Here is a 27,844-nt window from a genome sequence, read left to right as displayed (position 1 = left end):
ATTTTACTTTTAAAATAACAACAATAAAATACAGACCAAGCCAGCAGAAATCAACGCTAAGCAAAATAAATGAAATTGTGCACTCCTAATTTGTGCTGTATCTTTAGTTATTAGTTTGGCTAGCCAAATTTTACTTTGCTTTAAGTAGTCTCTGTCATGCAATGCAAGAATGAACAGTTATTGAGGCAGAAAATTTAGACTGAAACTGGCAGTAAATATTTAATCAATCTTCATATTCTTACGACACTCGGTGATTGCATGGAAAAGAACGGGACCCAGCTTGGTGATAATGTTTGAGGACAATGACAACACAGGTGCTCCACAAGTTTTAACTATTGCAAGGTATATTCAGGCTATTCATAGTTTTTGTAAGAATTTTTGCTGGACATAGACTCTACATCACTATGTTTGTCAGTTAACAGCCTTACGATGTTGTAGCTGTGCGGACGACGAAGAATGTAGCCGACGACAATGCCTAGCTGCCGTTGTTGCTACCGCTGCTGTTGTTCGATGAGAAGAACCCCGAGTCTCCTCCAGAGCCACGGCTAACTATGGGACAGGCAATAGTTGGAATTGCAGCTCCCTCCGTCCGTCCGCTGCTACCACGCTCTCTATACTTGCAGGTTAACGGATCAGTCGCGTCTGCACCGGCGCGAGCATAGCTGCACACCGCGTCGGCGCGGTCGCTCAGCCAACGCTTCCGCGCTCTTTCGTAACTCACGCTGCTCTGCCGCGTCTGCTCGCAACGCGAAAGACTCTCTCCACACGCGAAGATAGACAACGGCACAGGTACTACCATTTCGTCGTTGCTATTGATACCTTCCAATAAAGTTCCATTGGCTATTACCCAGCAATTTACAATATTTCCACTATGATTACAATTAGTTATATACTGTCAAAAATACATACACTATTATATCGATTACGTATTAAATGTAAGTTCCGTAATACCACTTACATCTTCAGAATCAAAGTTAGGCGTAGCGCCGTATACCGATTCTGCCTTGAAGGTGGTTAAGTGGGAGATGTGTCTCAGAGCTGGATAGTGACAGATGGTGACGCGAGACTGGACGCCCACATAGTTTATGTATCAGCCAGTAGAGGACAGTATTGGATAGGGGACTGTGATTTAGTTTCGGTTGTGCCCACTAGAGTGCACTAAAGTAATAGAATGTGTTTCATAAACTGTTCTAGTATTTTCATAAAATGTTATTATGTCTTTTGCGTATGTAAAATGTTATAAATGTGTTTTAGCGGTATGAATGACGCGTTAGTGTGGTTTAAAGTTAATATGGAGATAATTGTTTTACGAGTTATGTAGTGGGATTTAGTGTGGGAACATTTCGAAGAAGTATGGAGGTGGACAAAGGGGATTTTTGTAGAATAAATTTGTAAAGTAAGTTTATGGTAAAGGGAAAGTTAATTCAGGTATAAATAACAATAGTAAATAACTTTATGCATAAACAAAACTTCAGCATATTAGATAATTACGTCGGTAAAAAGTGCAGTCGTTAGGTTTACTATTTTGCGATTGGTTATTGATGAAAAGCGCGGACTGACGCGGGAGAATGTTGTTTTGCTATTGGCTGTTCAGTAAACTGACCAATGGTAAAGCAATATTCTTCGCGCGCCATTCTCTGCTGGTAGAGAAGACTTAGAGTATTCTAGAGAGGAGTCGGAGCTCAGCCATGAAACAGTTCGCTCGTGTGTAGTAGTTGCGATGGAAATGATAAGTTGCCGGATCTATCAGTGTTCCATACTTCAAAAGTGTTGTAGAGTGACGGCATAGTTATTCCGATGGGTGTGTAGAAATTTCGGAATTTTTAAGTGAATTTTGTGACGAGAAAAGACATCAATTCCGCGTGGCGTATTGAGCAGGTCGGTGGCTAAAAACTGTGACTCCATTAGGTACCGACAGACTTAATATTTGTCGAGGATTCTCAGTCAAAAACAATCCGTATTTTTGTAGCTATTACGTTTTCGGGAAATGCAACACCACAAACTTGCTAACGTGAGTGAAAGGGATTGTGAGTGACTGTATTAAGACTAGCACGGGCTTGGCAGTGATACTTGTTCACCTAAGTTTCAGAATATATTAATTAAGGACAAAATTTTCAACCTTTCATTTCGTGTGAAAACTTTCTCCAGAAACTTAGATTAGTGACTTTAATTGCAGCCTGGTTCACGTCGAAGTACAGTAGTTTTCGCTCGGCTTCCCTACTGATGATCTGCTGAGACAATGTTCACAGATAGGTGCAGGTTCGTCGTAAAAAAGGGACGGAAAGAACCGCGTCGCCGCAAAAGGTACAGCGCAAGTTATCAACGAATATTAAACGGCGAAAGATGAAGAAAGTTATTTTTATCGGAAATTTCGGTGTTACACGGTCCAAGTCCAAGTGACCCTGATGAAGCAAATTAAGAACACTGCTCTGGAGAACCTTCGGAATCACACACGTGATTGTTCAGATCCTGTGTGTAGCAGTAGGACACCTTGTAATACAGACAAGTCAGGTGGACGTGCAAAGTATCGGCGAACTACCTGGGTAACCCTTTGTTTCACAGTCCGAGGCCAACTAGTGCGGACGTAGCGCAACAGAATCTGCAAGTCCAAATCCGCTACCGCGGCCTGGGCGATCTTCTAGAGATCTAATGGAAACAGGTCCAGCTAATCTGAGTCCTGTGCATCGATGTCACAAGAAGATGACTCTGATTCGTCAAAGTCATCATCTTGTCCCAAGGGAAGACGCGAAAGCGTGTCTACACTGGCATGCTTCCATGTGGGCCGGTGCATTACCTCGTGTTGGTAATGTGGTAAGAGGAGACCCCAATGTTGTGGTATATGCGCATGGGCTTGGCTGGGTTGAAAAGTGACTGCAAATGCTTATGACCAAATAGAACTTTTTTCTGTACAAATACTGTTGAAATTAAGTCAATCCACAGATGATGACAAGAGCATCCTTCTCTATTTGCGAATAGAGAGCTTTGCTAAGCAATTTGGAGGCGAAGGCTATTGGTCTGCCAGCAGAACCAGTCCCATGCGAGATTACAGCAGCAGCTCCGTACGAAAAGGAATCCACAGATTTGGAAGGATCAAAATATATTAGGTAACGATCACTGAGAAAAGCTTCTTTGAGTCGGCGAAAAGAATGTCACATTCCTGGGACCACACAAAACGTAAATTCTTGCGGCGAGGACGGTGCAGCGGTGCCGCAATCTGAGCTGCATTCGTAAAGAAGCGGCTGTAATACGTCTGCTTCTCTAGGACTGACTGTAATTCAGTAACATTGCTTGGAAGTTTGAGTTCACGAACGGCCTGCAAGTGCGACTGCGTCCGCAGATTCTCAATCTCAGTTTGAAAAAAGACACACTTACTTCTGTTGTAATTAAGGTATGCCATTGATAAGACTTGAAAGAAGTTCGCAAATTACTAAGGAGTTCGTGTGCTGTGCGACCTCGTGCCTCTATATCACTTAAACAATTTGTACATAAAGCCAAAGATGCAGTTAATTGTGAGAGGCACCCACATGCCTTGCTCATACTGTGGCATCAAGCAGTCAGGCCTGCAAGATGAGTGGTCTGCGAAGCGAGTGGATTCATTCTTATTTATCAAGTAACATGAGCTCTGGTACTCACAATTAAGTTACAAATTATCCTCCTGTTTGAATATCACGCAACGGATAACGCACATCTGACTATTAGTAATTTACACAACTCTGACTGTTCACTACGCACTGGCAATACCACATTTTCTTTCTCACCCAACGGCTTTGTTCAACACGTGGCCATCGCACTGAATATGAATGGCGCACACATTACAAATTCTGGGTATCATGACAACATACTATTCGAAGGAAGAGGCCACCAATCTTTTTCTTTTCACTATCTTATTTATTCCGATAAATTCTATAGCCTAAACACACAAATTCTATAACCTACAACAATAACACATGAGAAATTCCGCCCAGTGGGCATGGCTTTACATTGGTGATTCTCTACCTTATGGTCTCGTAATTATTTAACGCTACAGTGCACTTTCTGGATAGGATGGTGGATCTTTTATTATATCTCACACTTCGACTCTCACAATCTTCATCACGAAACTTTCCTCCAGATCGCGCGGTACAGAAGCAACAAGCATAACCCACTAATCTTTTGAAACTATCTTGCTACTCTCCCATGCAAACCACACATACCCAAATTATATGACATACACGACACTACAACATGGAATACAATACAATAAATAGTCACAACACTATCACTTTCAGCTTTCCCACTTCAATTAGTATTTATCCCAGTTTCACACGACACTGCCCCACTTTGTAATTCTACTTTCCTACTATGAACTCTGGAGATATATGCACGTCTCCCTGTGCAATGCAAGCCAAGTGGCGTTGCTGGATAGACGGCCGACTCACCTTGCTTCTCTCTCAGAGTTTGAAGCTAGCGTCACACGGAATCATATCACGCAAAGTAATATTAAGAACATATTCATCACACACGCGAGTCCTCAACTGATACCATGGACGAGTACTTCTCTTTATCCTTTGTCTCATACACAGATTGAGACTCACACAGTACTCACCACGTGGAAGTACTCGTCTCTAATTTCAAGTCCTGCACACGCCATTTCTTAAACATTTCAACTTATGGTACACACGCTATTTCTTAAATATTTCAACTTATTGTACACACGCTTGTAATTCAGCTTAACTTAAGCACACGGAAGTATTTCAACTTATTGTTATACGTGGATTCATTGTGACCGTTAGTCACTTCCGAAGATTACTACAATCCCATTAATGTTACCTGCCTGACATTTAATTCTCCCCACAAAAGTTCCTGAAATAGAGAAATTATTATTCCAAACTACTCTTAATTATTTCATATGCATACCATGTCTCCACTCTTTTGTCTTTACGGCGTACACCTAAGAAAGGTGCCGGCCGAAGTGGCCGCGCGGTTCTGGCGCTGCAGTCTGGAACCGCGAGACCGCTACGGTCGCAGGTTCGAATCCTGCCTCGCGCATGGATGTGTGTACTGTCCTTAGGTTAGTTAGGTTTAACTAGTTCTAAGTTCTAGGGGACTAATGACCTCAGCAGTTGAGTCCCATAGTGCTCAGAGCCATTTGAACCTAAGAAAGGTCTTACCAACACTAGATCCAGTGGCAGAGTGCTGAAACATTGCCATTCTTCAGGTCATCTCGCACCTCTGTCGAGGTGGGGGAAGACCATGCTACCCATTGGTCAGCCACATTTCAGGCGCTCAAAGCTCCAGTAAATTTCATCTCTTTGGTTCCACCAAAGGTGGCCAAAGGATCGTCTCAAAGATGATCATATATTCACATTCACTATCTGCGGTTAGCAGACGACCATACATTCATTCATTTCACAGATCTCACCAAAGTGGATGTAGGGATTTACTTTGTGGGAGTGCACATGTGATCAATTAAATAAATAAATTGTCATTCTTTCCCACACTGGTATCCGGCTTCGCTGTATTAATTGAAATTGAGTTATTTTACAAAAAAAAAAATGTGTTGTTCTGACAAAAATAATGAAGTATGTTGTACCTGTTTTCAATGTCGGGCGGTACTGTACCCTTTGAATTGTTCTAAATGGCGCTGGAAAATAGCTGTTGCGGTTGCACTACCAGAAGCCAAACGAAGAAATTTGAAGAGCTCTTGTGTGTATTAACGACAAACGCTTGCTGTCACTGTTCATCTAAATGAATCTGGAGGTCGGCATCGCCCAAATAAATCTTAGAGAAGTAACGACCAGCTCTCAAACGGCTCGTAAGTTCTAGTTCGAGGCAAAGGAAATGAATAAAAAACTGTTTGGGGCTTCACTGTTGCCTTAAAGTCTACACATATGCGCAGCTTGCCTGAGGGCTCCTTGACGATTGCTAACGGATATGCCCACTGACTGCCCATCAAGGGTGCACTCTAAAAGTTCTTGAGCGACCTGTTCACAGAGTGAGTGCGCCACTTCGGGAGCCCTGAAGAAGCGAGACTATACATTATCTTTCATAATATAAATATAATATAAATATATTTGCACTGTTCCATGAACGCAAAACTTGAAATGTCACAGGCTTTTGCAGATTCTGGTATACTGGAGGAAGGCTGCAAGAACCTAGGACTGCTATGTGTCTTGTCTGTCATAATCTATAGGAGCAAAGCGTGATTTCTGCGGCTTGGGCTTTCCAAGAAGATCATATAGGGTGACTATATTGAACTATACGAAAAAGAAGATAATGGTTCAAATGGCTGCGAGCTCTATGGGACTTAACTTCTGAGGTCATCAGCCCTCTAGAACTTAGAACTACTTAAACCTAACTAACCTAAGGACATCACACACATCCATGCCCCAGGCAGGATTCGAACCTGCGACCGCAGCGGTCGCGCGGTTCCAGACTGTAGCGCCTAGAACCGCTCGGCCACTTCGGCCGGCGAAAAAGAAGATACATCACTTACAAACTACGACATGCACACATTTTATTCAACATGTAACCGTCACTACAGATATTCGGATTTAGTTTATGACGTGTACGAGATGCCTGCCATCATTGGCGATAATGTGGCGCTGACGAATAGTGAAATTCTGCATGACCCACTGAATTGTCGGAACATGGATGCTGTCGATGACCTGCTGAATGGTTCTGTTCAGTTCAGCAATGCTTTTTGAGTTATTGCTGTACATCGTGTCTTTAATACAACCCCACAAAAAGGAATCGCATGTGTTCCGATCTGGAGAATATGGTGGTCAATCGAGGACCATGCCATTGACCTCTGGGTATCCCAGAGTCCACAAAGTGCTGCTCCAGAACATCAAACACTCTCCTGCTTCGATGGGGGCGAGCTCTGTCTTGCATGAAACAAATGTCGAAATCAGGGTCACTTTGGATAAGGGGGATGAAATGATCAAAACCTTCACGTACCGTTCGATAGTTAACGTGCCATCAAGGAATATCGCATCTCTTATTCCGTGAGTGGACATTGCGCCACAGTCACCCGTTGAGATGTAGAGACTTCTCGATCGGGAGATGCTGATTCTCAGTCCACTGAATGCGCCAATTTTGCTTATTGACGAACCAATCCAACTGAAAGTGGGCTTCGTTGCTAAACCAAACCATGCACGTGCATACTAATTTCCATCATGCCCCACGTCCAACCGTACAGTTTGAACGTTGTAACGCAAACAGTTCAGAAGTTATGACGTTTTCATTTCATATATTTCAGTAATTGTCACCCTGTAAGTGTTGCAATTGAGCAAAAGGATATCGAGGCACCCGTATCTAATTACAACTGAATAGTTCGGCCTGCTATCACAATGCCCACAAAGAATTCGTTAGAAGAGGCTACTGATTTCTTGACTTGCGGACTGACACAATTCTGTTCCACACTAGAAGCTCTGTTTAGTTAAGAGTTCACAACATGTATAGCAAAGTCTGACGTCTGCGGGCGTATATTAGAAGAGAGACGCGTCTTTTTCTGTAAGCCTACCGCCTGAACATGTCAGTTCTCGCCACATGGAAAACAAGTCGCGTTTAGTGGCGGGCGCAAGTGACGTTTATGCGCTCAGAAGCAGCGCGGGCAAGACCTGACGCGGGTACGTTGCCGGCCTGGATGTTTACGTGTGCGTTCGACTTGGAAGCGGTCCGTTTACGTGGCAGTGCAATACAGTTTCTAGGCGCTACAACACAAATGTTGATGACTGAAAAGTGGCTACGTTACTGTCACAGGAGACTTGATATTCAATAATTTGTAAAGTTTGCTGCAAGGAACGGTCGGGATACTTGAAGACTCTGTTCCCTTATTCTACAGGGTGATTTCCTCCACCGTGTACAAACTCTAGGGATTGATTGATGAATACGGATCAGAAAAGGTCTAATGAACTTATGTCCGGAAACGCACGGTTTCCATGCTAGATACCATTTATTCAATCATACTTTGTTACAGAAGACTGTAATCTAATACGCGCTGTGCAATGCAGTCACAGTTACAGTGTGGATGGTTTCCTCCTAGGTGGTACTGTTTCTCATACGCCATGCTCTAGCGCCTTTCCTGCCATAGTAATTGCTAAAGTTGTGTCAGATTCACTTCTCCTGCTGGCTCAACTTGTAGTGAATGTGATATGGCGTTGCACACAATGGATCCGTATTCGAATCGAGTGCTTGCCGACATGATGTTTACTTACGGAAAGCCAAATGGCGACGGGCGACGGGGGAGCAAGGTTGTATCTGATCGATCCCCGCCGACAACAACCACAGCATTCAATGCTTGCAACAGTGTTTCGCTGTTTGTCTGAGACAGGATCGTCTCAAGAAGCAGAAAATCATGAAGGACGTACACGAAATGTTCTGATACCGGAGAAACTGTGATTAACACTGTGAAAGGTGACCGCCGTGTCAGTACCAGGCAGTTGGCTCGCCAGTACAAGGTAAGCTTGGCGACCGTGTGGGAGATTCTGCATGACAACGGTAACTACCCTTATCACGTGCAGCGTGTGTAGGGCTTACTAGCGACAGACTCTCCACATCGGGGGCAGTTTTATCACTGGTTTCTCCACCAGGCACCCACGATTCAGGGGTTTGTGTTATCCATCCTATTCACAGATGAGGCCACCTTTACGCAGAGTGGCATCTTCAACTTTCATAAGTCATCTGGGGGATAGTATGCAGAACACCCACGGTGTGCTGACAGCGAATCATCAGCATCGATGCAGCCGGAATGTGTGGGCTGGCATAATTGGCGGCCGTATGACGGGACCAGTCCTCCTTCCACGTCGGCTAACAGGCCGGAACTATTCGCGTCTCTTGCTTCCCCTGCTGGAAGAGGTGCCATTGATGATTCGAAGGGTTATGTGGCTACTACATGTTGCTGCTCCAGCCCACTTCGCCGTTAACGTCCGGACGCATCTCAAACGTGTCTTCCCTAATAGATACATAGTACGGGGTGGTCCAGTTACATGGCCTGTTCGTTCACCAGCTCTCAACCCATGCGATTTCTGGTTACGGGGCCGTCTCAAAAGTATTTTGTATGCAGAGTCCATTCCAGATGTGGAGGAGACACTGGAGCAGCGTATTCATGATGTCTTTGACACCGGCTGCAGCCTGGCGATGTGAAGGTGTTAGACAGAACATGCTGCGGCACGTAAACGCTTGCGTTGAGGCTCATTGAAACCATTTTCAGCACATAATGTAACTGTGGCTGCATGGTACAGCGCGTATTAGACAGCAGTTTCTGTAACAGTATATTACAGAATGATTGGCCTCTAGCATGTAAACCTTGTATTTCCGGATGTAAGTTCATTTAACCTTTTATGTTCCATATCCTGTCATCGACCAATCCCTACAGTTTTTACACAGTGGAGAAAATCACGCTGTATAATCAACCACGTTCTGACTAATGGCGTCATGTACCACGAGGCCACTATAATACTTGCCACAGTCCGGAACCGTGCGACTGCTACGGTCGCAGGTTCGAATCCTGCCTCGGGCATGGATGTGTGTGATGTCCTTAGGTTAGTTAGGTTTAAGTAGTTCTAAGTTCTAGGGGACTGATGACCACAGCAGTTGAGTCCCATAGTGCTCAGAGCCATTTGAACCATTTGAATACTTGCCACAGTCACATTTTAACTTACACTGCCCATTAAGCGCTTGTAAGTCTGTCACCCACTGTCTATATCCATAAGTTTATCCTGACTGCTTCTTTAGTTTGAGAGATTTAAACCTGGCAGCCGCCACATGGACTTTCTCGTCTTAATGTCTTTTCAGAGCCTGGATTAATTGTTGTTAGGTCACAAGTTCTGGCCGCCATTTGGGGATTAATTTACAACACGTCGTATATTCTGACACACTGGCTGTTGACAAGACAAAAGGTGTGCAGATGGATGAGCAACAAACTGGGCCAAGTACTCAATCTAGACCTCTTTGTTCTCTTCATATGCCCGAAACAGATGGTTGCGTAAGTCACTACACTGCGGCAGTTGGTTGCGTCTGATTGCGATTCTCATTGGCTGCCATCTGCATTTGAAGAAAGCAAATCACCATCTCAGTAAGCGGCGTCATGTATTTCATCTGTAACTGAAGAAGCTGTGTTAAATCAAGCGTTGGAGCCAAAGGCGCTGGCAACTGAGGCGCCGCAGCAGGCAGGCGTGCTTGGGGCGGAAGGGTAGCCATGGAAAAGAAAAAAACACTAAAGCTTAATTTATATGTGGCAGCACTAACAAGTAAAATGAACAAATATTGCTAGCAAGGATCCGAAACATTAATATCCACAAGCATAAATGGTAAGAGCGCAAACAAAAATGACCAGAAAGCGTTAAAAAAAAGGGCGACAAAGGAAGTTAAACTATGTGCCGTCATAGATTCAACATGGTTCGTCGCCAGATGTTACAGTGCGAGTCGGTAATGGTTATCTTCCGAGGACGCAAATGTTACGTCCTCGCTGCTAATGATAAGTGGATGGTAGGTGCCGAAAAGGATCTGTCGTCGTAGGAATCTGTACATGGAAACAAAAGATTAGGTACACAAGTGTGCTTTAAATAAATGTAATTTATTCTGCTTGTGGGTGAATAAATGCTAAACTGTTGACAACTTGTTACAGTCGAGACTAGCGCAAGTAGGCTGTTTAGGTTTTTATGTTGGTAACGCCACGTAGTGCTCTGTATGAAAAGCGCTGACTGCGCTGTGTGCAGTCTGTGGCAGGCTGGACTCATTGTTGGAATATTTGCTTGTGTGGTGTTGGGCAGTTGGATGTGAGCAGTGTGTAGCGGTTGGTTGTTGGAGGTGAGCCACAGGCAGTGGTGGATGTGGGGAGAGATGCCAGAGTTTTGAGAGCGGACGATCTGGACGTGTGTCAGTCAGAAAAAGGAAATTTGTAAGACTGGATGTCATTAACTGATATATATATAATGACTTTTGAACACTATTAAGGTAAATACATTGTTTGTTCTCTATGAAAATCTTTCGTTTGCTGACTATGCCTATCAGTAGTTAGTGCCTTCAGTAGTTAGAATCTTTTATTTAGCTGGCAGTATTGGCACTCGCTGTATTGCAGTAGTTCGAGTAACGAAGATTTTTGTGAGGTAAGTGATTCATGAAAGGTATAGGTTATTGTTAGTCAGGGCCATTCTTCTGTAGGGATTATTGAACGTCAGACTGCGTTGCGCTTGAAAATATTGTGTGTCAGTTTAGTGATGATCAGAATAAGTAAATAGAGAACTGTCTGAGTACGTTCAGTTTTGTTCGGCTGTTTAAAAATCAAATAACGTAGAAGTTTACCAGCACAGTCATTCTTAATTTTTGAAAGGGGAGTTTCATTTGTCGACCCTTAGCTGAGGATTTCTTACTGGAATCTTCTGATTTTTTTCTTGTAGTTTGAGTAATTAGTGTAGTTATTGTTTATTGCTAGCGCGTAATTGTAGAGAGAATTTCCTTTGTAGTTGTAGTTTTTCATCGTTGTCCAGTAAAACAGTTGTGGCATGATGTAGATTTGCACCAAATATTTCGCAGCCGTGCTGGCAATTAATTAGATATTATTTTTAGTGCTATGTTAATGTGTTTTCTTGTTTTGCTCTTCAAATTGTGCTTTTCTGTGTTATTGTGTGAAATATTTTGACAATTACAGCATGTGAAAAACGTAACACTAGGCTACAAAGTAAATTGAGAAATGACAGTGAAGACGAGAGTAGTGTGTTAGCGCCACCGTGTAATGAATTAACAAATATTCAGAACAGTAATTCGGTAATAGTGCATAGGGAAATGCACCAGGCAATATATAATGGTGTAGACAGTGAAACAGCTAGTGAACAGGGTAGTATTGTCGATCGATCGGTCGGCAACAGCTCGCCCCAGGAATCCGAAATGACAGGACACAACCGTGCAAATATTGTAGATTCAGGTTTTGCGTCATTACCCGTTTCTCAATCAAGTCAAGACACATTTTCTGCTTTTCAAAATGCGAATGTTGCCGGTGCAAATGCATTGCCGAAAAGTACAGAGGAACATGTTTGAGACACTAGTTCATTGATATTACAATTAATGCAAGAAATGGGACATCTTCAAAAGTTAGACGCAATGGAACAAAATCAAAAACAGTCACAGCAACAAATGGAACAAAATCAGGAACGAACAAAGCAACAGCTACAAAAGTTAGACATAATGGAACAAAATCTTCAAGAGTTAAACACAATTGTGCAAACGCTTGAACAAACACGTGAAGATTTAACTGATGAGTTACTTAAAATCGAATCGAGATGTCAAAAAGTCTGTAACGACGTAAAAACACAAATTTGTGAGCATTTTCAACCATTTTCGCGTCATGAAAATGCATTGCAGAATCACGAAGCAGCCATTAAAGAAATGCAAACTATTTTTCATGAGAATCACGACACCTTGCAAAGCTAAAATTGACTTAGTTGCATTTATACCGATTCGGTTACGCGACTTGCAAAAACTAAGGAAAACTTGGACACAGTAAATATTCTTTCGGCACAAATGGACACTCTGAAACTTGGTTCAGAAAGACACAAGGAGGAAATCAGTTCATTATCGGAGAAAGTAGTCGAACTTTCGGATCAGCTAAATAATTTATCTATGAAGGTGAATGATAATCTGAATGACAAAAGACCGGTAGCCTTTACTGACACAGAAAAGTACGAACAAATTAGGAAATTCAAACAAAATCAGAGTCAAATTAATACGCAACACAAAAAAGAAAGCCGGGAAGTACAAGATCAGTTGGCATAAGCAATAAAAGATTAGAATTTTTGTATGGCTGTGAGAATGAACCAGCTGTAAGAATGCGATCGGTCATTCGCGATTGTCACAGTGAAGGAGAATTTTATTATGCCTTCCTGTCAGAATGTTGGTCTCAAGCTACTCAAGATAAAGTAAAACATGGCATCATAATAATGAAACACTTCGAACAATCTGAATTCTCCAGTCTTGTCAAATATTTTGAACACATGTTGCACAAAAATAAGTATTTGACAAATCCGTACAGCCCCCCAGAACTTATTCGCATTTGCTTAATCAAATTGCCTGAACAGTTGAGACATATTATTTTGGAACGACGTTGTAATGACGACATTGAAGCTTTTCAGGGAACCTTACAAGAATTGGAAATTGACACTGACAATCGCGGGACGCGAAACCAGAAGAACAACAATTACAGGTCACATGCGTCACAATTCCGTGATGACAGGGAAAGCTCACCTTTCCGTGGTAATGAATATGACCGAGACAATCATAGAAACAAACAATATGGGAACCAGAACTATTATTATCAAGGAAGACAGAATAATTTCAGACGCAACAGCCCACCGCGCAGTTACGAATCAGGGAGAAATTCTCCACCACGTGACCGACAAGAAAGAAATTACAGAAACTACCGACATGGCGACAGACGATATACTCTTAACAACAGACCAGAATTTAATCAGAACTGGCGGGATTCAAACAGGGCAGGGCCTTCTCGACAAGTTGAAACTGTAGAAGTTAGATCCCCAAATCCCAATAACGATGAGCGACAACAAAGATAATAGACAATGACTCACACCGCTGGCAGACATAAAACGTACTTCTGAAGCTGACGACGTAGCTGCCGTGGCTATGAATTACGTAAAAATGGAATACTTTAAAGACGTCTTACTCCAGGAACACGACGTAAAACAGAACAACATTGCATATCCTGTAATTCACATTACAGTAAATGATGTAAAATTTACGGCAATACTTGACTCTGCAGTCCCATTTCAGTAATTAGTGAAACTGCTTTTACTAGTGCAACAAATCGAACGATTGCCCTACACTTCCTTTACGTAAGATTAAATTACAAGGTGCAATTTTTGCATACACTTTCAAGATGCTGAAATAACTTTAGAGAAAGAAGGTAAGTCAATAGCTTTGAAATTTGAAGACTGGCTCTCTAACCATGACGAGGAAAGTAATCGGCTTTACCTCTTGTTAGACAACAGTTCAGAACTTTCGACGGAACTTGACACTAACAATCACTCTGCAAGTATTGACAGGGATGAAATCGACGACATATTTGATACTAATGACTTCATTCAGAATAAAATTGAAACAATTGAGAACTGTAATGACACTGATACGCAGGACCTTTTGACACTTTACAACCACATTCCACAGTTTTTATTCACGAAACAGGAACAATCAAGGGATTTCAATACCAGTTTCGTGTTCGTGAGCATACTAAATTTTGTGTTAGACCATACATAATTCTGGCACATTATAAGGACCATGTTAGGACAGAAATACAATCTATGCTCGATGAGAGCATTATTGAGCCTGCAGTAAGCTCATACAACAATCCATTACATGTTGTTGAGAAGAAAAATAGATCAATCAGGCTTGTCTTAGATTCGAAACAAATCAATACTATCATCATTCCTGAAACAGACAGGCAGCAAAAGTTGCGAGAACTTCTTCAAAATTTTAATGGAGTAAAAGTGTTGTCTTCTATTGATATCAGATCCAGCTTTTATCAGATCTAACTTCATCCAGAATGTAGAAAATACACAGATTTTCCTTGTTTCGGCGTATGTTAGCAATTTCGGAAACTTCCTTTTGGTTTGAACATTTCTTCGGCAGCATTCATTTGTGGGCTAAATTCCATATTACCTGAGTTCTTAAAACGTCACCTTATACGTGGACGATATTCTAATAGCAGAAGCCTCATGGGAACAACATAATCGCATCCTGAACGGTGTTTTACTCGTATTTTTGGAGAATCTGGAATTATAGTTAACTTGGAAAAGTCTAAATTTGGTAGGACAAAGGTGAAGTTTTTGGGACACATTATTTCTTCAGAAGGCATTCAGCCGGACCCGGAAAAGCTAAGAGCAATCAGAGCCATTCCAGTTCCATCCACAAAAAAACAAGTCCGCAGTTTTCTAATTTTCGTAAATTTTTACCGTCGTTTTCTGAATATTCAAATGTTAGTAACACCAAAACTTTGTTCCCTCATTGGAAAAAATACTATTTGGAACTGGGGCGAACAGGCACAGTTGGAATTCAGTTATTTGAAAGAAGCGGTACTTAACGCGCCAATACTAGCTCATCCAGATCTGTCACGAGATTTCTGCCTTAGCACAGATTCTTGGTGCCCATTTATTTCAAGCAGCCATAGAAAATGACACTATTGTTCAGAAAACCATTGCTTTTGCTAGCCACGTGCTAACAAGATCTGAAAAGTATTATTCCATCACTGAATTAGAAGCTTTAGCTATCATTTGGCCATTTAAAAAATTCCGTTTCTTTCTTTCTGGTAAACATGTAAAAGTATACAGTGATTATCGTGCATTACAATTTCTATGTCTTCAAAATTAAATCAGGTTAAAACAATGTTTCTGCTAGAATTCCACTTCACAATAGTCTACATTCCTGGCAAGTAGAACATTGTTGCGCACGGTGCTATCACGTGCACCGGTTGGGCTTGAGAAAAGTGACACAAAAGCCAACTTCGAGAAAAATATCAATATTCTTTACGTTCGGAAAGTCGTCTATGAAAACTTCATCACCACATCTTTAAAGGACATTGCTCATGAACAAGATCTGATTTGGAAAGACATCAAAAGTAAATGACATGAAAAGACACACACACACAGATTCGGCATTATTATCTGGTTAGAAACAATATACTCTTCAAACATTGCACTGTTGATGACAAGCTATGGGTATTTCGCATTAGTGACGATTTTGTCAATACGCTCATTTGGTACATTCATTTCAGCTACGCACATTTTGGTCCACGAAAATGTTATCATATTCTTCGTACGACTTGTTATTTTAACAATATGTAAAAGAGAGTTCGAAGAGTCTTGTCTATTTGTACACTTTGTCAAAAAGCTAAAACATCTAGCATCTCACATCGTGCTCCGTTGTTTCCTATAATTCCTTCTAAATTAAAAGAATTTGCTGCTGTTGATCCCTTGGGACCCCTTGTCAGAACATCGAATGGATTTTCGTACGTTTTAGTTGCTGTAGAACTTACTTCAAAATTTTTCTTTCACACCGTTACATAAAGCCATTGGACAGTCCGTATCCAACGCCTTTGTTAAAAATTTCTTACGTGAAGTTGGACACGTTGTTAAATTCATTTCAAATAAAAGACCACAATTCAGATCTGCTGTTTCATTGTATTCACCACATTGTAACCCGTCTGAATGGATTATGAAAGAAATCACTGAGCTGTAGAGACTTTATTGTCACAGAAAGCATCAATATTGGGATAGATATGTACACTTATTTCAAAACGTTCTGAATGAAATGCCCCATGACTCCACTGTTTTACCACCTATTCTTGTACTGAAGAATGAGGGACTACCGAACAGAATCAGAGAGCTTGTATCTTTTCCGAATAGACGTAAACTTCGACACAAAGACATAATTGATTTGGTTATTAAAATTATAAATTCTGCTACAGACAAAAGGAGAAAACTATACGGTCAGAAAGTTCTCATTAAAGCTCATTCATTGTCACATAAGAAGAAACATTTGATTCATAAATTCTTTCTGATTTACAATGGACCTTTCAGAATCTGACGTATACCACACGATAATTGCATTGAAGAGTAAAGGATTACACCACATTTCACATGTAAAACCATTTATTGAGAGATAATCTGCTTTTTAACTTAGTCTTTGCATAAAATTTTTCACTTCACATTACTAGTACGCTTTGTCACACTTAGAAACTGTAAACATGAAACAACATTTTGAAGTTAACTATCCGATCAAGAACCTAGGGAACTTATTTGAACAGTTACTACGAATGCATTTTTTTTAGTGAACAGACGACACAGTGTTATTGTGTGTTCATTCTTGCTTGTTTGTTGCACAATTATGTAACGACTATAAGGCTTACATACTTAGAAACATACTTAGAACGAATACTGCTAATGAGACTTTAATGCAACATTTTGGTTTACTTCAAAAGACATTCTTTATTTAATGTACTTTCTGAAAGATTACAGATGACTTAGTATTTGGTTTGTTTGACAGCTACACAATTATATCACAACACTACTAATGAGTGACAGTATTTACATTATTACTTTTGCACTGTATCTGTTTTATATCTGCACAATTTTTCTACACTCTTCTGGAAATTGAAAAAGTTATTTTGGTAATGATTTTTGTGACACAGCTACAATGAGATAGATATTTTTCGAAACACAACAATATTTTACAGTACAGTACTTTCTTGGTCATGGTAATGTACGTAATAACTACGATATCTATACGCATAGCATTTCACTTTTGCTTAAGACAAGCTAATTACATTGACTTCTGCAGAACTTTGCTTATGGAGGACGATAACTACGACACTTGGCACATTTTTACCGTTAAGTAATAACAGAAATAATCTTATGACAAGACGCACAGTTTAGCGCTACCGGACACGCGTTTGAGTGATTAATTTTTGTACTTAAAACATTTTTTTTGAAAGTTTTTTGAATTACAAAGATACAAAAAGGGTTTTCAGTGATACATTTTATTCCATTGCTGTAATATGCAACACTTGAGGGTATAATTACAGTAATCCTCAGGGGGTACACGACTGCTTTGTGTATTAAGCGTGTGGCAAGCGCTAGGAGCCCTAGCTAATATGGTGTTTGCTTATACAACTTTACACATCGCCACCATATTTCTCTAACACAGAATTACACAGCTATCTGATCATTTAAGAGAGAGAAACATGTTTTTTCTACGTCAGTGACACATATTTACATAATCACACAGTACAATTAATTCACACTTATGTAATTGTATTTTTTCTGTACTTTGTGAACTGTTCACATTTTTTTAATACGATTGTGATACTATGAGAGCTTTGAATGATGTATTTGATAAGGGACCATGATTTTTGAAGTACATTTGAGGTAGATGACTCTATTGAAACGAGCAGAGAACATTTTTTTTAAGGTTTTGAGATTATTGAAGGAAGCTATGACGATTTTGAGATTTGATTGATCTGTTAGGTGATGTTATTGTAGAATCGGACTTTAAGAGTTATGAGATGTGAATGTATATGTAAATGTGAGTACCACAATGGTGACAAAACTTTCTGGACACTGTATTATATGTGATTTTGTTTCTACACACTTCTAACGTACATTTTCAACCTGTGAAATTTTTTATATGGGATAGTCACTGTAGCAGAAACTGCTGTTGTAAATGTTTCGGTAAAGAAGGTAAGTGACCTTGACGTAATGCACTGCGGGCGCCCAGCTGCACGACAGTCGCCTAGAAAAAAACCAATAGTGTGTGCATTTCAGAGGCACAAGTGTAGGAAAAAGAGGCCATTAACCTCGCCATTGACATTTCTTTGTAGAAAGCATCGCAAATACGACATGCCCATACTTGAAAACATATGATTACAGTTTAGAGCTTGTACTTTCTGATATTAACTGAAATACCTAATGAAATTATGAGAAATATTTTATGTCTACACACCTGATTATGCCTACTGTCTTTCTAGTTGAGAGATCTTTTTTTTACTGATTTATGAAATGCCATATGTCTAGTGAATGATGTTTCATGCTTTGCTTTATATATAGTTGCCTATATATATATATATATATATATATATATATATATATATATATATATATATATATATATATGCCTATTTTTTTAAATATAGAGCCAAGATTATCTCTGATGACGACCATCTCTTGTCTGAATTGCAGAACTTTAAATGTGTTTTTGAGGGAAAATAGATACAGTAAAAGAGCCACCCAAACGCCTTCCCGGCGGGGTCAGGGATTTTCTCTGCCTCGTGATGGCTGGGTGTTGTGTGATGTCCTTAGGTTAGTTAGGTTTAAGTAGTTCTAAGTTCTAGGGGACTGATGACCATAGCTGTTAAGTCCCATAGTGCTCAGAGCCATTTGAACCAACCAAACGCCTTCAAGGGCTGCTGACGAAAGAAACCTGGTGAATCAGTATAAGAGGGCAGACGGACTGCATTCCTGCCTTACTGTGAAGCAACCAGCAGCAAGTTATGACGTCTGCTGCAGAAACATGGGCTAAGACCAGTTTTCCGGCCTGCCCCCAAGATACGAGATATGCTGCGCCCTGTTAAAGTCGACATTGTTCTCTGAGTGGCCAGCATGTATGGTATACCCTGTGAATGTGGCAGCATATATATCGAACAAACAATTTGCATGGTTGCGGAGTGTTGTACTGAGCACATGCGCCATATAAAACAAAGGGACATTGACAAGTCGGCCATAGCGGAGCATTGACTAGAAAATGGACATAAAATACAGTCCGAAAATACGAAAGTGTTGGCTCATGCATTTACATATTGGGACTCCATTATAAAGGAAGTGGCTGAGATTCGTTTAACCAACACCAATTTCAACAGAGACCGGGGGTACACACTCAGAGGTCATGGGGGCGCCCGTTGGACACCGAAAGAAAGCAAAGACAGATGCACGACACTGGAGTGGCAGTTTCAAACGTCACCGGTGCTGCCACGGGCAATAGCTCTGCTAGCTGCCCGGGTTGACTTATGCGCGCACGCCACATTGGGTCTATCTGATTGGCTGCTGCTGATGTCATCATGCCTATATAAGCGAGAAACCGTAACAGCCCTGGCAGTCAGTGAACTCCTGTTGACGATGGTGGAAATGGTCATCGAAAGCTTGAGGATTTTATTCGAACTGACACAGCTTGGAAACCGAGAACGTTTTATTCTTTACCAACTGCTTCATCAAACCTAATTTGATATGTATTGATGAAAGCAAGACTTTCTTAGGATCCACAAGCGGTCTGTGCAGACATTTTTAGTTCCAGGAGTGAAATGCCTCCACTCTGGCCAATCTCTCATACTCGAATGCCTCTGTTTCGCTCGGTTGTCCTAGTCACATAAAAAGCAAGGCATTTTCGTAAATGCTGTTTGTTGTCTTAATAGCAATCCTATAACTTTTAAATCACCACAGATAAACCACTCATGTTCCTCATAGTCAATACTTCTTAACAGTGCCTCAAGCTCTCAAATGTCTCTTTCGTGAGAACTGTATGAGCCACAGGAAGGGATCCATAAATATTCCCATTATGAAGTAACACATATTTGAGGCTCCTCTTTGATGAGTCTATAAAAAGTCTCCACTGATTAAAATCATGTTCAATTCCATAGAACTGCATTAACTTGTTAACATTATTGGTGTACACTAAAGAGTTTTTATGTGACAATAGAGGAACTAGTTCTTTTTCCTCGGTGTCTGTACCATGAAAACTGTTTTTCTGGTGCCAGAAGATTCTTACTTTTTATCCGAGACCCCAGTAATTCGGCAGATTCCTTAGGCAAGTTCAGATCTCGCACTCATATACAGCCGCTCGCTCACCGATAGATCTGTACCTACAGACTGGAAAATTGCGCAGGTAGCACCAGTGTTTAAGGAGGGTAGTAGGAGTAATCCATCTAACTACAGACCTATATCATTGACGTCGGTTTGCAGTAGGGTTTTGGAGCATATACTGTATTCAAACATTATGAATCACCTCGAAGGGAACGATCTATTGATACGTAACCAGCATGGTTTCAGAAAACATCGTTCTTGTGCAACGCAGCTAGCTCTTTATTCGCACGAAGTAATGGCCGCTATCGACAGAGGATCTCAGGTTGATTCCGCGTTTCTGGATTTCCGGAAGGCTTTTGACACCGTTCCTCACAAGCGACTTCTAATCAAGCTGCGGGCCTATGTGGTATCGTCTCAGTTGTGCGACTGGATTCGTGATTTCCTGTCAGCAAGGTCGCAGTTCGTAGTAATAGACGGCAAATCATCGAGTAAAACTGAAGTGATATCAGGTGTTCCCCAGGGAAGCGTCCTGGGACCTCTGCTGTTCCTGATCTATATAAATGACCTGGGTGACAATCTGAGCAGTTCTCTTAGGTTGTTCACAGATGATGCTGTAATTTACTGTCTAGTAAGGTCATCCGAAGACCAGTATCAGTTACAAAGCGATTTAGAAAAGATTGCTGTATGGTGTGGCAGGTGGCAGTTGACGCTAAATAACGAAAAGTGTAAGGTGATCCACATGAGTTCCAAAAGAAATCCGTTGGAATTCGATTACTCGATAAATAGTATAATTCTCAAGGCTGTCAATTCAACTAAGTACGTGGGTGTTAACATTACGAACAACTTCAGTTGGAAAGACCACATAGATAATATTGTGGGGAAGGCGAGCCAAAGGTTGCGTTTCATTGGAAGGACACTTAGAAGATGCAACAAGTCCACTAAAGAGACAGCTTACACTACACTCGTTCGTCCTCTGTTAGAATATTGCTGCGCGGTGTGGGATCCTTACCAGGTGGGATTGACGGAGGACATCGAAAGGGTGCAAAAAAGGGCAGCTCGTTTTGTATTATCACGTAGTAGGGGAGAGAGTGTGGCAGATATGATACGCGAATTGGGATGGAAGTCATTACAGCAAAGACGTTTTTCGTCGCGGCGAGATCTATTTACGAAATTTCAGTCACCAACTTTCTCTTCCGAATGCGAAAATATTTTGTTGAGCCCAACCTACATAGGTAGGAATGATCATTGAAATAAAATGAGAGAAATCAGAGCTCGAACAGAAAGGTTTAGGTGTTCGTTTTCCCCGCGCGCTGTTCGGGAGTGGAATGGTAGAGAGATAGTATGATTGTGGTTCGACGAACCCTCTGCCAAGCACTTAAATGTGAATTGCAGAGTAGTCATGTAGATGTAGATGTAGTTCGTTAAGTTCGTTGTGGCGTTACATCGTGTGGAGGTTTGTAGTCATCATCATTACTACCAGTATCACTTTCGACAGCATCGCTTGCAGAACCATCTGGCCCCGTGTTCTCAAAATAAACTGGAGGGAGATGGGCAGGCAGGTTCTCTCCATGTGTAACGGGCCTAATAGCGATGGAATATCTGGATACACGATGTGTTTCTCATTTTCCGCACTGCGTCCCTGAATGTTGACTGAACAGAAGTAGCAGTCATTAAGCAGGTCACTCGACTCCCTCCAAACCAAAAGAATTGCAAATGGCATGCATGATTTCTTTTCCTTAGTCCATAACCTCGAAGTCTCAACACAACAACGGCAAACTTTCTTTGGTGCCCATGCCTTGTCCTGGTCTCCAAGTTTAACTTTAAAATAACCGTAGTAAGCTTTTTTCACAAAGTCTGTTATGTCCGTTCGTTGCTTAAGCACTGTGAAATTTCCACAAATGTACCAGAAAATATCAGGACTGCTCATACATTTGCGAGTCAACATAGAAGAGGTACTTCACAGAAGTGAAACACAAATAAGAACACCTCCTGAAGAAAAGTTATACATAAAACGGCCTTCCCACGATAAAAACACACCAATCACTGTTCTGCAATTAATATTAGTGCATTTGTTAACCTGCAAGCAAACAAACGGCTGGTCCAGTTGTGCCAACACAACGGCTTGCAAGTCTGTAGAGTGGAATTTCCCTATCCAAATCCCTAAAATGCAACCGCTTACACAGCGAAGAACTCCACGTGTTAGACAAAAATTAAGAACAGTTCTGGAATCAGGATAAGAAATGGAGTTAAAAACACATATTAAGTTTGAATTATCTGATACCATGCAGACTTGTATAATAGGACACAGCAAATAGGTCTGGGAAAGAATTGTTGTTACCTAAAGTATGTGATCGATGTTGACTACCACTGCAATTTAAATGTTGCTCACACGGCCTTTTTGTTCTTAACATTGAACAGTGTGCATTTTTCAGTGCAGCTTTATCACGGACCTGTTCTTACGAAATGTGGTGTCGCCGCCAGACACCACACTTGCTAGGTGGTAGCTTAAATCGGCCGCGGTCCATTAGTACATGTCGGGCCCGCGTGTGGCCACTGTGTGATCGCAGACCGAGCGCCACCACACGGCAGGTCTCGAGAGACGTACGAGAACTCGCCCCAGTTGTACGACGACGTTGCTAGCGACTATACGGACGAAGCCTTTGCTCTCATTTGCCGAGAGACAGTTAGAATAGCCTTCAGCTAAGTTCATGTCTACGACCTAGCAAGGCGCCATTAGCCTTAGATAGCTTGTATCTAAAGAGTCGCACTTGTATCGCCACAATCCCAGATGTCTCATCAAGAACGATGTATACAAAGGATGGATTAAAAGATAAGTACCAAAGGAGCTACGTACTTTTCTTTATAGCATTCATTAAGTCTCCTGTTTCAGACCTCACTCCATCCTTCGTGAGTTAGCGCGTGCATCTTCGCCGCCTATTTCAATTAGTGTGCGTAGTGTTGGCAAGTCTGCCGACACAACACGAAATATTCGCGAAAGAAAACAATGGAGGAAATTATAGAGGTAGAGTATAAAAACAGTTGTATATTCGTATGTCGCTGTGTGTTGACAACGAAGTATAGAAGCGCAAATCAGCGGACTGTTTTGCTAGTGACAACGCCTCGAAACGTGCACGCAGTGGATGATATCATACGTGATCACGAAGCGGTGTTTGTGCCTTTTGCTTGTTGTTCCGGACAAGAATTGAAGGTGACAAACGTGTTGACGCCGCCATTGTTCCGCTGACAGAGAGGCGGCCGTAATGCCAGATAATTGCAGTGGCCGCATACCGCCGGCGCATACCGCGCGGCGCCGGAGTGGGTAAATAACGCCACGGAACCACGCTATTGTATACTGTAGTCGGGAGGTCGCGCAGAGGTCCGCACCTGCGGCAGGCAAATGTCATTGTAGACCTCCGGCAGCCACCCACACGACACGTTTTCTGCACCTGTCCTCTGATTCGCAGTCCGACAGCACAATTACTTGTCAATATGGCGAAACATGGACTCTGGGAAAACCGGAACAGAAGAGAATCGAAGCATTTGAGATGTGGTGCTACAGACGAATGTTGAAAATTAGGTGAACTGATAAGGTAAGGAATGAAGAGGTTATTTTATTTACACGTGTAGTTCCGTGGGTCCAAATTGAGGTGCAAATCGCCAAGGTCATGGATCATGTCAGTACATGAAATTACAACATAAAAGTAATAACAGACAAAAATACAATGTTTATGAACCCGAGAACAGTCAATCCATAAGTTTGAGTAAACGCACTCAACAATACAACAAAAATCAGCTTAATTTTTCAAGGAACTCCTCGACACAATAGGAGTGACACATGAGAAAACTCTTCAGTTTCGATTTGAATGCGTGTGGAATTTGAACGGTAGCTTATTGAAAACGGATGCAACAGTATACTGCACACCTTTCTGCACAAGAGTTAAGGAAGTCCGACCCAAATGCAGGTATGATTTCTGCTGAGTGAAAGCTGCTTATTCTTGGAATTAAGCTAACATAGGTAACAAGAAATGACAGTAAGGGATGTATATATTGAGAATCCAATGTCAGAATATCCAGACTCGTGAACAGGGGTCGACAAGAGGTTCGTGAACTGACACCTCTTATAACCCCAAACCGCCCGTTTCTGGGCCAAAAATATCCTTTAGGAATACGAGGAGTTACCCCCATACGACATAAGTGAATGAAAATAAGCAAAATAGAATAATTTTCGTGTCGAACGATCACTCACTTCTGACACCATTCGAATAGCAAAAATGGCACTATTAAGTCTTTGAACAAGATCCTGAACGTGGGCTTTCCACGTCAGTTTATTATCGATCTGAACACCTGGAAACTTGAACTGTACAGTTTCGCTAATCATATACCGATTCTGTGAAATTAAAACTTCAGGTTTTGTTGAATTATGTTTTAGAAATTGAAAAAACTGAGTCTCACTGTGATTTAACGTTAGTTTATTTCCTGCTAGCCATGAACTTAGGTCATGAAATGCACTATTTGAAATTGGGCCATTGTTGTAAACAACGTCCTTTACTACCAAACTAGTGTTGTCAGCAAATAGAAATATTTTAGAGTTACCAGTAACACTAGAGGGTATATCATTTATATAAATAAGGAATAGGAGTGGCCCTGGGGCACCTCTCACTTGACTGTACCCCACTTAGACCCCACATCACAGCCATTCTCAACATTGTGAATAATGACCTTTAGCTGTCTGTTTCTAAACTAAGAGGTGAACCAATTGTGAGCTACTTCCCGTATTCCGTAATGGTCCAACTTCTGGAGCAATATTTTGTGATCAACACAGTCAAATGCCTTAGTTAAATTAAAAAATATGCCTAGAGTTCGAAACCTATTGTTTACCCCATCCAATACCTCACAGATAAAAGAGAATATAGCATTTTCAGTTGTTAAACGACTTCTAAAGCCGAAATGTACATTTGATAACAAATCGTGTGATATAAAATGATCAATTATCCTTACATACACAGCCGGCCGGTGTGGCCGAGCAGTTCTAGGCGCTTCAGTCTGGAACCGCGTGACCGCTACGGTAGCAGGTTCGAGTCCTGCCTCGGCCATGGATGTGTGTGATTTCCTTAGGTTAGCTAAGTTTAAGTAGTTCTAAGTTGTAGGGGACTGATGACCTCAGATGTTAAGTCCCATAGTACTCAGAGCCATTTTTTGAACCTTACATACACAGCCTTTTCAATAACTTTAGCAAACACTGATGGCATAGAAATAGGTCTAAAATTGTCTAAATTATCCTTTTCTCCCTTTTTATAAAGCGACTTTACTACTGAGTACTTTAATTGTGACCATTCCTACGGGAAAAATTACAAACATGGCTAAATACAGGGCTAACATGCGCAACACAGTACTTTAATATTCTGCTAGACACTCCATCATATTCATGAGAGTCCTTAGTCTTCAGTGATTTAATTATTGACTCAATCTCACCCTTGTCTCGCAGAGGAGTATTTCAGACATCAATCTCGGAAAGACATTTGCAAGGAAAGTTCTATGATTCCCGGCAGAAACTAAACTTTTATTTTATTCACCAGCAATGATCAGAAATTGATTGTTAAATATTGTAGATATATCTGACTTAGCAACAACAGAAATATTTTAACTACGAACTAACTTTAGATCGTCGACCTTGTTCTGCTGACCAGACACTTCCTTCACAACTGACCATATGGTTTTAATTTTATCCTGTGAATTAGCTATTCTATTTGCATACAACATACTCTTTACCTTCCTAATAACATTTTTAAGCACCTTGCAATACTGTTTGTAATGGGCTACTGTAGCTTGATTTGACTGCTTCTAACATTTTGATATAATTCCCACTTTGTCCTACATGATATCCCTATCTCACCAGTCAGCGCAGAATCGGAGAGGAAGGGAATATGTGGTCAACACTGACAAGGAGAAGGGGCAGTGTGACATGACATCTGTTCGGACGTCATAAAATGACTTCCATGGTGCTTGAGGGAGCTGCAGAGAGCAAAAACTGTAGGGGAAGACGGAGAATGGAATACATCCAGCAAATAATTGAGGGCTTAGGCTGCAAGTGCTGTTCTGAGATGAAGAGGTTGGCACAGGAGAGGAATTCGTGACGGGCTGCATCAAACACTCAGAAGACTGATGATTAAAAAAAAAGTTGGTAAACTGTTTACACATAAAATCGTTTTTCTATCACGTAAATCATTCTCGCAATCGCATCTCCACCGCTATCAGAGACCTCCTCCATGAAAGTGATTTTGAGAAGCTATGGTAAGGGATAAGAGTCAGGAATGGCTGCCTATTTCGGTCACAATAATAATCAAGACATCGACTATACATAAATCCTGCACTCTTCCTTCTACGTGTCTCAACTAATGCCTTCTTCTATGTTCACAAAAAAGACGAATATGCAGCAACTTTTGTGAAACTTAAAATATCAACACGTTTCTCTGATGACGTCATGGTCTCAGACAGTAAGTATTTGTACCAATATTTTTGTTTATCGACATTTGGTAATTTGTGAAGTTTGAAAGTTTGGAGGAAATATACTGCTAGAAGTGAAGCCATGAACGCAGGTCGTAAATTGTGCTGGGAAAACTCTGTCGGCAGAACACGTCACTTCAGAAGTCGAAGGTCCCAAATTTGAGTGCCGGTCGGGCACGCACTTTTAATCTGCCATGAGGTTTCGTATCTTCCTTAGTCATTATGTATCTCAGAAATATGAATTCAACACAACGAAAATGTGCGTTCTGCAACTTTATTGTATTTCACTTTTCATTAAGCACTTCTACAACTCTCTGTTGTGTTTTTATATTATCCACTCACATCTTGATGGCGATCAAAATATCATCCACATAGAGTGTAATACCACTTTTAGAAGTACCTCCTAACCTACAGCTCTGTCAAGTACTCTGAGAAACTCACGTACAGAAATGTTGAGCGCAAATGGTAGAACTTAAAAAATTTACAGATTTTACCATCAAACAGGGTTTGGCATACGTCATGGTCTCCTGGACAAGTGAATCCTTCCAGCAGCCAGCAGCCAGCAGCCAAGCCCATAACAGCGAAACAGTTCACACATCAAAAATCGCTTGTAATTCCTTGATGATGAAATGTATCGGACCTTAAACAAATATCGTCAGTGGGCTCTTTTATCGAAATAGTTCGGTTATTGACTAAACTTTAAGCTTTTAAGTAACTTGCTACTAAAGTAACTTTCTACTAAATAAGGCTTATAAAATTTCGCTCCTTCTTCCATGTTCAGTTTACATATTTAGTCATTTGCAAAGTCTGGTACTTGTGAAGATGTTGCTAATTTTTAGTGGTATTTTTTCTTATATTTTCTCTTCTCGCATCACTGTAAAAGAATGGCTCAAATGGCTCTAAGCACTATGGGACTTAAAATCTGAGGTCATCAGTCTTAGAACTATTTACACCTAAGTAACCTAAGGACATCACACACATCCATGCTACAGGCAGGATTCGAA

This window comes from Schistocerca nitens, chromosome 6 (assembly GCF_023898315.1).
Source record: "Schistocerca nitens isolate TAMUIC-IGC-003100 chromosome 6, iqSchNite1.1, whole genome shotgun sequence".
In the NCBI taxonomy this organism is placed as follows: Eukaryota; Metazoa; Arthropoda; class Insecta; order Orthoptera; family Acrididae; genus Schistocerca; species Schistocerca nitens.
The sequence above is the reverse complement of the archived record's forward strand: the minus strand, read 5'-3'. Positions refer to the sequence as shown.